The 14,037-nt window shown below is 37.8% G+C and overlaps 1 protein-coding gene across 1 annotated transcript in view; it reads left to right on the forward strand.

Annotated features, from left to right (window-relative positions):
- Positions 1-14,037, forward strand: part of LOC150100847 (voltage-dependent calcium channel type A subunit alpha-1-like) — a 1,659,894-nt gene that overhangs the window by 371,567 nt on the left and 1,274,290 nt on the right. The gene's annotated exons all lie outside the window — the stretch shown is intronic.

The raw sequence follows: 14,037 nt of genomic DNA on the forward strand, positions 1-14,037 counted from the left end.
TTACATTAGAAGTAGAAAATAACAGATCCCTTTCCTTCCTTCCCAGATGTTCTCATCTCAGTAGAAAATCATTGTAATCTTTCATTTGGAGTCTATAGAAAAATCTCAGTGCTGGATGATATGTGCATTCCACATCCCCAACCAGTGCAAAAACAAGGCATCATCAAAACTCTCAAAGACAGAGCCATTACAATATCCAGTGATGATACTGAAAAAAAAAAAAAAAGAGAAAAGAAAAGAAAAAGAAATGGCATATTTAAGGACATTCTCCTAAAAACAGATACAATCTCAGAACTATCAATAGCAACATAAACAAGCCATCCCATTTCATAGCAAAAAAACAACTACAAAGGTGATATTTCTTTACTTTATGTTAAAAGTGTGACAAATACAATAGCAGAAGTTTTAAAATGATTCAACTTGAAAGTTTCCTTTCAATCACTACAAAAATATTCATGATACTAAGATTGCCGAAATAACCTCACCCACCTGTTAAATGACCAGGAGTGTACAAAATCTACTATACTTGAAGCAGCACCGGCAAAGTGCATCAACTGTAGTGACCACACCCTGCCAACTACAAAGGGTGCAGAAAATAAGAAAATACTCACTCTCTAAGAATCTAGCAAAACTAACCAAGGCCCGGCCTGACAACAAGATAGAGAAACAACCTACTGCATGCAACTTCAAAAAATCTGAAGACACACCAAAACCTGCACAGGCACATTCCTATAAAAGGAAGTAGTGGTGTCTAAAATAAAAAGCAGTAAAACCAGAACCTCGTCAACCCAAGGGATCTAATAAAACTTCCAAGCTTGCAGACATGCTTATTGGATGTTACAAATTCAACCCCAGTCAAGAAGCCACAAACTTGTTTTATTGTTTTTATTATTATTTGACACCTCCAGGCAGTGTCAAATCAATGGAGGGCACCTACTCTACAGCTCGCTATTTGTGAGATAAATGCAAGCAATTCTCACACTAATCAATGATGGTTAATGAATGAAGAAGACCTTATTCCATTCAGATCATTTTCTAGAATGCCAACAGCCTAGGAATCAAAAGCATGAGCTTCAAGAATTCACAATGCTTCATGACACTGACTTAATCCTGGTAAACAAATGTATCTCCATTCAGCCAACAATTCAAGGCTCCAAAACTACATTTTATATTGTGCTGAGAGGCTCAATAGATAGTTTTATCAAACTCAACATTTAGCACAATGAAATTGAAAGACCGTCAACCACTAACAAACCACTAACATTGAGACCGCCTGGAAATCTACTCTGTATACAATTAAACACAAATGGCTACTCAAAACTGACTTCACAGAGATACTAGACACAGAATGAGCAGTACTTATTTATTTCTTTATTTATTTAGTGTGTGACTCACACATGAAAAGTACTGCTATTAGTACTGCTCAGTGTGAGCAGTACTAATAGCAGGTGACTTAAATGACAAGCACCAAGCCTGGAATATGAAATGGAAAAATACCTCTCCAAGAATTTTTGGAGAGGTATCTCTCCCCCCCCTCATCTTAACAGCATCATTAAAGTGTCATCCGTGCTACTGATGACATTTTAATAATGTTTGTCTTTGGGCTTGATTCTGGGAAGTTGAGTGGTTCCCCTTGGTAGTAGGTTTTTGCCTGTCATTGAGTAGAGCTGCTGATGAGAGTTTGATGAATTTAGGAGTGATCCTTGTGTTACTGACTGTGCTCTTGTAGATCACTCTGAGTTTTGGGGAGAGGTACTCCCACACTTAAATATACTTTCAACCTATTTTAACTATTTTCAATTTATTTCAACTGATTTCTTTCAACCTCAATAAAGGTTGAAACTAGTCTACATAGTGGTCCTTCCCATAATACATAGTACCATACATTTTCAAAAGGTTGTGTGCTTTGCATTATGGGATACAAAGGCAATTAATGTGAAGTTATTAGCCTCTATATACAAGTAGCCTAGTTGTGCATGTACTTCATGTACAAACTTTGTTTACTTATAAAGGTAACCCCCGTATAAAACGGATGTTAGTTTCCACAGAAATGTTGCGTTATATAAATCGTGTTAAGTGAGACTCAGATAACATAGAAAAAGTGGGGTGATGTTCCGAAATCGATTTTTTTATTATATAAACAACAATGAAATATCCAACAAATATATATTTTTATTTAATTCAGGTAATTCATGTAAGTTAAGAAAACATATAAACTATAAAACAAATACATAATATAAACTTATAAAAATTACAAATTGTATATAAACTTCATTGTACATGATGCATAAATGTTTTAGGCAAAATAAAATAAAGCACATATTTTAATCATCATCACTCTCTTCAAAAATAGCATTTCGTAGATGTTCTTTATTTACAAGTGGTCGGACGTTGTCATCACTTGAAATCTCTTGGACACCATTTGTATAATTCTCATTGCATACTTCGGCTGGTTTAGTTATCAAGAAGTAGTAATAAGACCTTGCTTACCACTATGCTGCAATTTTTTATTAAGTTCATAATATGGAGCTAAACAAATATCCAAATTTCTTGTGGATTTTCCGGAGCGTTCCATTGAGGGATCATTATCCGTATAATAATGTCCTAACTTTCTTGCCAAGTCCAATCTTTCAGCTAATTTCTTTAAACTGAATAGTTTAACAGATTCATTACAATCAGAACCTTTGGCAGAACTTAAGAATTAAGAACTTAAGAAAAAAGCTAAAGAATTATCAGTGCCCTTGACCATGTTGTTTAATCTGAGTCTCGGGTCTGGTTTAGTCCCGAAGGTGTGGAAAGAGGGGAAAATAGTTCCACTGCATAAAGGAGGATCTAAGACCACTGTTGCAAATTACTGACCGATCAGCATATCAGGAGTTGTTGTCAAGGTCTTGGAGAAAGTAGTCAAGGGAAAAATACAGGAATGGATTGATGAAAATGAGATACTGTATGGGGGACAGCATGGCTTTGTGAAGGGTAACTTGCCCAAGTGATCATGCCTCAGTAACTTGCTCAAGTTTTATAACACAGTGACGGCTGAACTGGATAAGGGTAATGGGTTTACAGTGATACTGCTGGACCTGGCTAAGGCCTTTGATAGGATACCACATGGAATTCTAATCCATAAACTGCAACATATGGGAATGGATAAAGGGTTGGTGAGATGGATAGGTGGGTGGTTGATGGAGAGATATCAGAGAGTAGTTTATTCAGGAGTAGCGTCCAAAAGACAGCCTGTGACTAGTGGTGTGCCGCAGGGTTCTGTTCTTGGACCACTGCTGTTTAATTTGTTCATTAATGATATAGGGATGGATATAAGAGGAACGGTTCATTTGTTTGCTGATGATGCAAAGTTGGGTAGGGCAATAGTGAATGCAGAAGATGTCAAAATCTTGCAGGATGATTTGGATAGATTGGAGGTCTGGGCTAAGGAGAATGGATGTCAATTTAATGTGACAGAATGTAAGGTTATGCATTTTGGGGTGAAAAGATTAGCAGCAGTATACCAGATTGGTGGAACTGTACTCCAGGAGATTGATGAGGCCAAGTACTTGGGAGTGTTGGTGGATAGGGAGATGAAGTTTAGGGGACACATTGCAAAAGCGGCTAAATCAGTCATCAAATTACTTGGTTGCTGAAGAATACTTTGACGAGCAGAGATAAGCAAGTTATTGTACCTTTGTACCGAGCCTTGATAAGACCTCATCTCGACTACTGTGCCCAGATTTGGTCACCTAGGTTTCTTCTTGATGGGGAGTTTGGTGCAATGGCGAGTGACCAAGATGATAGCAGGTCTATGAAATGAACCTTATTAGAATAGGTTGAAGATTTGTGGGTTGCAGAAATTGGTTGATAGGCAGAAAAGAGGAGATATGATTGAGACATTCAAATTGCTGAAAGGTTTCTATAGGATTAATTCAGAGGATATTTTTGAGATCAGGACTGGTGGAGGGAGGACTAGGGGACATCTATGGAAGCTGAGCAAGAGTGTGGTTAGTAAGGGTGTTAGAGCTTGGTTCTTTACTTTTAGCATGGTAAATGATTGAATAAGCTGCCAGAGTCTGTTGTGGGTGCTATGACAGTGAATGAGTTCAAGGCAAGGTATGATAGATACTGTGAGAATGTCAAATAGTTGTGTGGACATGATGTTTAAGGCCTCCCTCGATGAGTCTAAGGACTCCTTGGAGTCGCCCGTAGTAGTAATAGTAACTTTCCCCGCCATTTGGTTCGACATCATCTATTAATTTTACCAATTCCTCCTAATTTAAATATTTCCCCATCAATTAATTCACTAATTTCATTTTCAACCATATCGCAAAAGCCTTCTAAGTGGCCATTACTATAAAAATAAAATTTTTACATAAAAAAGCATTACATATTGTATGTAACTCACCAGAAAATAAAGTGCTCAGCTTGAGATGAACACTTTTGATTTTTAATGCACTTTCCTGGCAGAAAACGAAGACAACTTTCAACAATAAACACTTTATATGTTAAACAATTGATGTACATACGTGCTAAAGGGTATTTTCCCCTAATCTTTACTTATAACTACATGTGCGATATGGGCAGATGCAAATTTAACGAATATAAAATTTGATTTTTAAGTCGCGCGGTGAAAAATATATGAAAAGATAGATTTACTACAATTTGTAGTCTGCGTTATATCGAAACCGCATTGTATAAGTACTGCATTATACGAGGGTTACCTGTACTAGAATAAAGGATAAAAAATGATATAATTTATTCTCTCTCTCTCTCTCTCTCTCTATGTTCACTGGGCATCTACAGATGCCGTATGGTCACTCTGATGCTCAATGATGTTCCACACCAGGCCTCGCCATGTAGTCCTGTACATGGCGAGGCCTTTTCTGGCAGCCTGAACTCTCTGAAGATCAGTCACTCCACACACGCCATCTATCCATCTCATTGATGATCTACCCCTGCCTCTTTTTCCAGGAACTTTACCTTCTATTACTGTTCTGAGAAGTCCTCCTTCCATCCTTTCTATGTGTCCAAAATATTTTAACTTTCTTCTGTCAATATCCTTAAGGAGCCTTGAAGTTCTACTAATCTTTTCTAACACCCATTCATTTGTACGCCTTTCAGTATATGATATCCTCAACAGCCTTCTGTAACAACACATCTCAAAAGCAGATATCTGTTTCTTATCTGACTTCTTTAGGTTCCAAGTCTCACATCCATAAGTCACTGTTGAAAAAACAAATGCATCTAAAATCCTCAACTTTGTTCCCATGGAGATATATCCATCCTTCCAGATTTTAGACAGGTCTCTGACTGTTGTTTTAGCCATTCCTAACCTTTTTCTGACATCTTCTGAACAGCAATTCTTCGCATTAATAATGGATCCGAGGTACTCAAACTTGCTGACTTCCTCAATTCTTTCTTCATTAAGATACACTTGTTTCTCAAGAGCTTCTCTGTTTGTTTTTCCTTTGAGAACCATGATCTTTGTCTTGCTAGAATTGAGTTGAAGTCCTCTGTTATTACTGATCTTGTTAACTTTGTCAAGAATTAGTCCTAGTTCTTCCATGTCATTACAAAGGAGTACTGTATCATCAGCGTACCTCAGATTACTGATCAATCTACCTCCTATCATAATTCCTGTCCTGAGCTCATCCAGTGCTTCACGCATGATGTCCTCTGCATATATACTAAACAAGTGAGGAGAAAGTAAACATCCTTGTCTAACTCCTTTTCCAACTTGAAGCCAGTCAGTCAATCCAGCACCTGTTCTTACTGTGGCTTCTTGCTCCTTATACAACTTGGCTATCAACCTGATAGTGTGTTGAGGAAAACCCATTCGTTTCATTACTTCCCACAATTTCACATGCTCAACACAGTCAAAAGCTTTAGAGTAGTCTAAGAAACACATTACCAGAGGGAGTCTGAATTCTTTATATTTTTCTATGATCTGTCTAAGGCAAAGGATCTGATCTCTGGTGCCCCTACCTTTCCTAAAACCTGCTTGTTCCTCGGGCATCTCTGCCTCAACTTTGGCCTTAATCCTATTTAGCATGATCTTTAATAAAATTTTGCTTGCATGAGATATCAAACTAATAGTTCTATAATTCTTGCATGCCTTCTTATCACCTTTCTTGTGTAATGGTATGAAAACTGACTTCTTCCAGTCTCTAGGCCATGATCCTGTCTCCCATATCCTTGTAATCAATCTATGAAACACTCTTATCCCACCATCCCCTGTGGCCTTAATTAACTCTGCTGGGATTTCATCTGCACCTGGGGCCTTATTGCTGTTGAGCTGCTTAACTGCTCTTTCAACTTCATGCCTAAGTGGAGGAGGTTCCAAATCAAAATTTTCTTGGTGGGAGGACTCCACATTTTCTTTATCCACTCTGCTGTACAGTTCCTCACAGTATTCTTTCCATCTGTTTTTGATTTCCAACTCTTCTGTTAGTAATGATCCATTCCTGTCTTTGATGACATTCAATTTAGGCTTAAACTTGTGCTTTAAATCACGAACTAAATAAAACATCCTTTTATAATTATGCCTTCTCATCTGGAACTCTATTTCTTCACATTTATTAGTATAGAACTTTTCCTTGTCTTTCTTGATGGCTCTTCTGATTTCTCTATGTAATCTCTTGTATTCTTTGGTGCCCGTGTCTCTTTGTTTTTCCAACTACTTCTTTTGATTAGTTCCCATGTTGAATCTGATATCCATGGGTCTCTTGGTTTTCTTATTGGGCCAAGATACGTCTTTGCTGTATCCTGTATTATCATCTTGACTCCTTCCCAAAGCATTTCTGGTGAGATTTCCTCATCGGTCTCCAAAAAATCATCCAGCCAAGTTGATGTTTCTTCTGTGAATCCACTAGGAATTACTCTAACATCCAATCTAGTGGAATGTGCCTGACCTGGAAGTTTTCTGAGTCTTAGTCTTACTTTGACTCTTACCAGCTGATGGTCTGTACCACAATCTGCTCCAGGACAAGTATGCATATCAGAGATGCTTGTCTTCCACTACTGGAGAGCCAGGATGTAATCAATCTGGTGCCTTGACCTATCAATGTTAGATGTCCAAGTATAGGTCCGTCGTGGATGTTTCTGGAAGCAGGTATTGGTAATAACTAATCTGTTAGCACGGGCAAATTCCAACAGTCTTTCACCATGGGTGCTACGTTCACCCAGACCAAACATGCCACACTCTGACCTGACTCTCATACTCTTTCCCACTTTTGCATTTATTATTTATAAATTAATATTATTTATTAAATAATTAATATTATTTCTAAATTATAAATAAAAAATTTATAAATTTTTGTTTATAATTTATTGGCAAGCTTAATTTAGATCCTTTGCATTGTTTTAAACCTAAAACTATCAGAAGTGCTTAAGATGAGATCAGCTGAAGAATTTGATTGAGGCTCTTTACATGTGAATATCTTTTATGTCTCAGAACCTTATTAAGCCCATATTGAAGAATGGCTCTTACTGTCGGAGATTTATACATGATTGGTGCATATTCATTAAATTATAATCTAAGTACTGAAAAAAACTGAAACTCTTTTAAGATATGAAGTGAATCCTACAGTCCATGTGTGTGTACTTATATTACACTTTGTAATTAGTAATTCAGTAAGCTATTTCAAATCAAAGTAATAATTTTATGATTATGATCATTATTTGCTCTGTCTAGTTTATACTGATATAGTTAAAATCTCCCAACTGATCGCCCATTTTGCACTTGTGAAACATATCTGCTTGAACATTTTCTGCTCTGTTCCCTGGCATAGGCATATACCAACATCTCATTGAATATTTTATTCTACTCATCTCCACCTTACACTATACACTATCAAAACTTTAGTGCCATTTCCTTCCAAATTCTCTAGTCTGAGGGAACACAACTCACCACTTATCATAAATTATATTCCACCACCCTGTTTATCCTTCCTATCCTGCCAAAATATTCTATACCCTTCTATTTCCATTCCTGACAAGGCAGCATAATCTTCTTTCAACCACGTTGTTCATTGCAATTTCTTTAGGATGGGGTGAGACTATCACCGCCACAAGTTAAAACTTCCTTTATTCCTGATACTGTGGCAATTGTATAAAGAAACATCAATGTATTGTCCTCATTTCTATACTTATTATTATTCCCTCCAGGCTCCATTTGACTCTGCAATATATATATATATATATATATATATATATATATATACTGCACATTCTCTCATCTCCCAAGTGACTATCCTCACAGTCGCCACCCCTGCTACCACCTACCCTGGTGGCTCTAGTGTTTCCCTACCCTAACACTCACTTGCACAGATAACAGAAATCTCTCCAGATGCAGTCCATATCTTGCATATAGCTCTCCTCTATCCTTAGATGCACTTCAAGCATCTACATATTCCAAGGCTTATGTTTGACACATACTCATTATCACATCATTTATTATTGCTATTATCCTCCTGAATTCTGCATTATTATATGTCGGCAATATTCTCACTATCCTCTCATCTAACACTCTTCTTCTGTACAATTCCTAATATTGACATGAGCTTTCTTGCTACCCAATTCATGCTGCCACTCATATCATTCATGTCACCTCACTTTGTTGCCATAGTCACACTCTCTATTGACTATTGTCACAGGATGGAATTTTTTTTTCCCACTTGGTTGGACTATAATAAATTTAGTTTAATCCTTTATCCAAGTGTAAGCAAACAAAGTTTGCACCTGAAATATCTTCAGGACTGAGGCAGCTCGTGGTAAAGGTGGACCAAGCTCTCATCACTCCTTGTCTTAGTATCTCCCATAATGCAAAGTACATCTCCTTGCAGACATGTATAATGCTATGCATTAAGGGAAATTGGTAAATCGTATAGGTAAATATAACTTCTTCATTGCTTCCACCTTAGTATCACCACCTCCTGGTCTGGCTCCCACTGACGAGACCTCAATAAAGTTCGAAACTGGTCTGGGTAGTGGCCCTTCTCTTAATGCTTAGCATTATACATGCCCGCTCCGCAAGGAGATGTGCTTTGCATTATGGAAGATACTAAGACAAGGGGTGATGAGAGCTTGGTCCACCTTTACCACGAGTTGCCTCAGTCCTGAAAATACTTCAGGCACAAAGTTTGTTTGCTTACACTTGGATAAAGGATTAAACTAAATTTATTATTGTCACAGAAGATAGAGAGAGAATGCAAGGAGGGAAAGGGGGTCACAGGAGAGAGAGAGAGAGAGTGGGATGCTGGTGAGCACAGAATAAATGGATCCCTGAGGAAGGGGGTGAGGTATTTAGACTCAATAATTGATTCTCTAACATTCGAACATTGAAGCAGTTCTGGTCTGCAAGGAGTTCTCTAACATCTGCAGACTAGAACTGCTTCAGTGTTCAAATGTTAGAGAGTCAATCTCCATACCTCATTCTCCCTGAGAGATCCATTTATTCCTTGCTCACTAGCATCCTGCTCTCTCTCTCTCTCTCTCTCTCTTTCTCTCTATCTCCTGCGATGCTCTCCTCCTTTTTCTATCAATCTCCCATGACACACTCTTTATCTCTCTCTCTCTCTTTCATGACACACTCCCTCCTTGCTTTCTCTCTCTCTATCCCTCCTGTACTCTAGTGATGTTCTCTCATCTCTTCTTTTTCCCTGGTTCTCCTGATCTCTCTCTTCTTGTCATTTCCATAACTTCTCTCACCCCTCTTGTTCATCTCACATCAGTTAGCCTTTCAAGTTTTCCAATCTCTCTCTTCATATGAATCAATTAATTTTTCATACTTTCCCCTTTCTCTCTCTCATTACATTTATCTCCCTCTCCAAACTTCCTACTCTCATTCACGATTCTCTAATACTCAACACCGTTCTTCAGATCCTCCATATCTCAATCTCACATTTGTTAATGTCAAATTCCTCACCACCTTGCATTCCTCCCCTTCAATCACAGTACCCACACATCTCTACTTCTGCACCTGTTTCCATCACACCACTTGCTGCCGCTGAAACCAGAGATGGTGATATCAAAGCCACAGAGCTCTTACCATTGTCTTTATGAACTCAAAAGCACTAATCTTTATATGGGAAATTTAAAGGCATTGATGTATTTACCACATCTGTCTAACATTTAGCAGAAGTATCCTATAAGTTATTCTGTGATAATAACATTAGAAACCAAATCTTACCTTTGTTGCACATTGTTCCATCACTGCAGTTTTCAAATAGTGTTTCTCTCTCTCTCTCTCTCTCTACACAGCCAGCTTAATTATATTATTGGATGTCTAAAACAATCAAAATATTGAATCCTCTGATGCCTTTTGATTCTTGAAGGTAGTAATGCTTTTAGCCCTAACTTTTGGAAATTAGTAGTCATTGTTTGCCATTTACAACAGTTGAGTGCATTTCTGCTAGCATGCTAGAGGTTACAAAAGTGTTGTGACAACATCCACTATTTCAAGTTCCTAATCCTAATTATTTGTATGTATATCATGTGCATTCTATAATTGTTTTTTTATAGAATTCCATAGTAACAAAACAAAATGATTGTTATTAAAAGGAAAATTACTTTACTAAATTATATAAATTAAGTGGATATTAAATTCAATATCATTTCAAAGCTGAATACAGAAACTATAAAAGTTTTGTGCGAAAATTGACCAGAGAGCTTGTGGGAATACACTCACTGCCATACTATGAGTTGTCCTAGGCCGAACCATATAGGAGACACTAATGCTCAAAGCGCCCATATATTCGCCTTCTATTGGTCTATTTTGATAAGGTTTCACTGGTCTGACAGCTGTTTCAAACTCATTACTTAACTGTGAAAATGACAAATTTAAATTCATTTAATAAATATGTATTTATTTGGATTATTTCAATTCATGAATTCATATTCATTCATACTCATACTGATTCGATGTTGTGAGTGTGATATGTATGCATGGCAGAATGTAAGAGATGTCTTTGTGGAGAGGGAGAGAATTAGCAAAAGACGAGAGAGAGAGAGTATGGATTTGTCGCAAGTGCGATATACTGTTGGACCATGATACACAGAATGCAAAACTGACTGAAAAGATAGATAGTATACATGAAAGAAACGGAAATGAAACGAAAGATAGAGAGACTGATTGAGTGAAAGAATGCAGGAATGTAGAAGTGAAAGTTACGAAAAACCGAAATGAAATGAAAGCAAGAGAAACTGAGGAAGTAAAAGAATGCAAAGATGTAGAAGCGAAAGTTACGGAAGAAGTTGTGAAAAAACGGAAGTGAAACGAAAGTTGGAGAAACTGAAGGAGTGAAAGAATGCAAAGATATACAAGTGAAAATTAGTGATAAGGGGGTGAAAGAAAGTATGAATGAGGAAAAGGAAGTAAAGTGTGGCTGAACGAGAGGTAGCGAGATAGAGAGAAAAGTTGTCGGAATGCAAGATTTAATGAAAACAGATATTGGAAATGAAAAATGAAATGAAGAATATGTTGAGTGATGTTAGGCATCTAGTGGAAATTAATGAAAGTATGCAAGAAACCAGAATGAAAGAACAAAGAGTAAAAGAAGTGGTGAGTGATTCCAGGATAGCAGTATATGGAGACTCCATAATTAGAGAGCTAGTTACTGACAGAGTCCATAAGGTCTGCTGTCCAGGTGGAAGAATGAGTACAATAATTAAGGCATTGGACATGAGGAAGAAACGAGCGAGAAAGTTAGTTGTGATTGTAGGGATGAATGATCTAACTGATGTGAGGACAAATATCAGGAGGCTATTGAGAAGAGTGAAAGATAACAGTGTAGTATGAAAGGTTGTCAGGTGTCTAGTGGAAATTAATGAAAGTGTGCAAGAAATCAGAATGAAAGAACAATGATGATGAGTTGCGAAGGATAGCCAAAATCATGAATAGTATGGTGACAGAGCTGTGTGAGGAGAAGGGAGTGGAGTTTGTGGATGTACGGCATGTGTTTGAGATAAGAATGAAATTATACAGGCGTGATGGGTTGCATTTAAATGGCTTTGGAGTGAGTGTGCTGGAGGAAGTGTAGCTGGACGAAAGTATAGTGTGTGGAAGTACAGTGTGAGATGTGTGCCAGACATCAGAAGGAAGAGATGAAGAGAAAAATCAGGAGAGTGGTACTGAAGAGACATCAGTGCTTGGCAGTGGAAAGAGTAGTAGTGTGAGAGAGGAAGAGGGAATGGGAATATAAGAGGAACAGGAAAACGGAGGAAGCTTGGGTGGACAGGGACACATGGCATAGAGTGAATGTTGAAAGTGGCAGTGAATGTGTGTATGAAGATGGAGTATATTGCAATGTGGGTGGAGAAGTGGAAACTGGGCACGTATATGTGGTGAGCAGTGATAAAGGTGATTTGGCAGGTGTAGTGGAGAAATCAACCAACATATGGCTTGTAGGACTGGCTATAGACCTAAAAATGAACTGTTGTGTTTGTTTGCCAGAATTAAATCCACATGAGGTAGACATGAAAGGGGGAAATAGTGATAATTGTTATGAGGCAGTGTGGTGTAACGTGGAGGTTGAGAGGAAGACATATTTACTTGTATGTTGCTATAGGCCTGGGAATGTGGAAGGTGGTGATGAAGAAATGTACAAACAACTTGGATTAGTGAACAAAGGAAAGGTAATTATTATGGTGATTTTAATTATAGCAGTATAGATTAGAATGAAAAGATAGCATTTGGGAATAAGGAAAGTGAATTTCTCGAGTTCTTGAGAAATAACTATATTAGGCAGCATGCAAAGGAAGGCACACAAGGATCAAGAGTTCTAGATCTGATCATTTCATCAGAGGATGTAATTGTTAGAGGAGTTTCACATTTTCCTCCAGTTGGTGAAAGTGATCATGAAGTAATCACCTGTGTTGTGGCTAGTCATATGCAGGCTTTTGTGAGGAAAGGATATATGTGGAATTATAAGGCTGGTGATTATGATAAGCTTAGGAGACAACTTCGAGCTATAACATGGAACGAGGAGTTGAGCGGTAAAAAAATAAATGCTGCATGGGAACTTACAAAGAAATACATAACAACATCAATGTATGAATGCATCCCAAAGGTCAAAAGTAGAGTATGAGCAGAAATTGGCAAATCAGGCTAAGAAAAACCTTAGAGAGTTTTTTAGATATTTGGCAAGTAGAAGGAAGAATGATCGTGGAAAGATGAAGTTAAGGGATGAAAGTGGTAGAACAGTAACTGTTGTAGAGGACATTGTTGAGGTATTCGGTGATCAATTTATAAGTGTGTTTCCTCTACACTTAAGTTCCTCATGATTCCACCCTGATCAGGATGAAAGGATAGCTTAATTGTGAGTGAGCAGGAGGTATTTGAGGAAATAAATAACAATGATGTTAATAAGGCGATAGAATTTGATGACATATCACCACACATCTTAAGGGAATATTCCAGGGAACTGGCAGTAGCATTGGCATGCCTGTTTAATAAGAGTTTTGCAACAACACAGGTTCCAAGGGAGTGGAAGGAGGGTAGAATTGATGATAAGGCTGTAGCTTCAAATTATAGCCCGGTCTGTATATCTGGAGTTGTGGTGAAGGTCCTGGAGAGATTGGTGAGAAGTAGGATACAGAAATGGTTCGATAACAGCAGTATTCTTTGTGGTTATCATCATGGGTTTGTTAAGGGGAGATCATGTTTCACTAACTTACTTATGTACTATAACAAGGTGACAAATACCTTGGACAGAGGAGATGCATATACAGTGGTGTACTTTGATTTTGCAAAGGCTTTTGATAGACTGCCATATGACAAGCTCTTAAATAAATTTGAAACAGATGGGATTGGATAACAGCCTTCTGTGTTGGATCAGTGACTGGCTGTCAGATAGGTATCAGAAAGTTGTATATGGAGGTGCAGTATCTCGAAAGAGAAAGGTCAGCTTTTGTGACCATTGTTGTTCAATTTGTGAACAACAATGTTCGCAAAACCAGTGCAAAAACAGTGCAAAACTGGGGAGAGCAATGCACTGTCAGGCTGATGTTAATCTGTTACAAGAGCTCACACCCTGCCCATTCATGCAATAG

The sequence above is a fragment of the Typopeltis vanoorti genome, chromosome 12, assembly GCF_054136105.1.
Source record: "Typopeltis vanoorti isolate ZY-2024b chromosome 12, IOZ_Tvanoo_1.0, whole genome shotgun sequence".
NCBI lineage: Eukaryota > Metazoa > Arthropoda > Arachnida > Uropygi > Thelyphonidae > Typopeltis > Typopeltis vanoorti.